Here is a 2,116-nt window from a genome sequence, read left to right as displayed (position 1 = left end):
TATATATGTATGTATGTATGTGTGTTCGTGTGTATATGTACGTATACCACACACATATGTATATGTACGCACATGTATGAATGCTACGAACAGGAAAAGAAATGCTTATTCCCTTTCTGTATCAGAAAGTTTCTATGATAGCCGTTTGTTTGAAGGTAACTTCAATGTGGCTCTAATTTAATAATATTCTACGACAGAATATATACTTTGCTGAAAACTGAATCAGAGAGGAGGGAAAAACAAGGAATTTAAGAAAACAATTAACCGACAAACAAATTAACAACTGCACTGAAAGGAACAAAAATTTATAATACGACAAAAAGAGAAAAAACGAAACATTGAAAGATTATTACTACTACGACTACTACTACGACTACTACTGCTACTACTACTACTACTACTACTACTACTACTACTACTACTACTACTACTACTACTACTACTACTAATAATAATAATAATAATAATAATAATAATAATAATAATGATAATAATAATAATGATGATGTTAATAATGATAATAATAATAATGATGATAATAATGATGATAATAATAATGATAATAATAATAATGACAATAATAGTGACAGTAATGACAATAATAATGTGAAGATAAAGAAGCAAAAGAAAAGAGGCGAAAACATCACCATTAAGACCAGCAGCTGAAGAAGGACAAAGTGGAGAAGATGCAGAAGACAAAAACACTGACTTCAACACTGTTAACGTGTGCACTTTATACACTTCAGAAGCAGATTGCATCCGAAATATACTGTCGAGAAAAATATGTTGTATATACCTGAACACAAAAGCATACACACACAAACACACACACACACACGCACACACAGCACACGCACACACACACTCACCACACACACACATATATATATCATTGTGTATATATATATATATATATATATATATATATATATCGGTAAAACTATTTATCATCATAAATATACAGGGATTAGCAATTGAGTTGCTTCTCCAACATACTGAACATTTAGAAATAGCAGTCAAAGAACTACTGATTCCAAACTACAAATTTTTCTCTAAAGCTGGGTGTGTGTGTGTGTGTGTGTTTGTGTGTGTGTGTGTATCTGTATATGAATCTATACACAGACAGACAGACACACAGACACATACATATATATATATATATACCTATACCGGAGTAAGTACATAAAAACGAAACAAGGTGGAGAAAATAGTACTCGAATACCAGAGGTAGGAAAATATGCTTTACCGAAAAGCAGCAGAAATTTCACAAAAACTGTTACTCAGAGTTTCACGTTCCCGTTCGTCGGACAATAGTACTTGTAGTAGTAGTAGTAGTAGTAGTAGTAGTAGTAGTGGTGATGAGAACGGGAATGTGAAACTCTGAGTAACTGTTTTTTTAATGGCTATGAAAATACTTCGGCAGATGGGTATGAATCAGTATGAAGATAATGAGGATGAGAGTAGAGATATCAGAGATCACGAAGTTTGATAGCTACTTCTACTACACCCACAATAACAACAACAACAACAACAATAGTAATAATAATAATAATAATAATAATAATAATAATAATAATAATAATAATAATAATAATAATAATAATAATAATAGTAATGATGATGATGATTGTAATAGCTTTCATAATATGAAACGTTGCCGTAATTGTTTTTCATTATTGCTAGCGTTATTATTAATATTATTAAAGTTTGAAAAAAAAAGCGTAGTTGGACAAACCGAACAAAATAGAATTTAGTTATATAAACACCAATAACGAACTAAACAAGAAATGAACGCAATACAACTATCAATAAGCGAATACACTAGATAATGATTTCTGCACGGAAACAAATATACAAACGCGTGCGCGCACACAATTACATACATATAGACATGCGCACAAGCCCACATACACATACGAACATCTATATATACATATATACATATATTTCCGCATATGCATATACATACCTACCGTGTAACATGCATTCGCATGCAGATCGAGTGTGCATGAAAGGGCTAAGGTGTAGGTGCAGGAGGTGGTCAAACTCTGTTTAAGGAGTAGACAACCACCATATATATATGTACATATATATTTATATATATACATACACATAC

The sequence above is a fragment of the Octopus bimaculoides genome, chromosome 13, assembly GCF_001194135.2.
Source record: "Octopus bimaculoides isolate UCB-OBI-ISO-001 chromosome 13, ASM119413v2, whole genome shotgun sequence".
Taxonomy (NCBI): domain Eukaryota; kingdom Metazoa; phylum Mollusca; class Cephalopoda; order Octopoda; family Octopodidae; genus Octopus; species Octopus bimaculoides.
Note: the sequence above shows the minus strand (reverse complement) of the source record.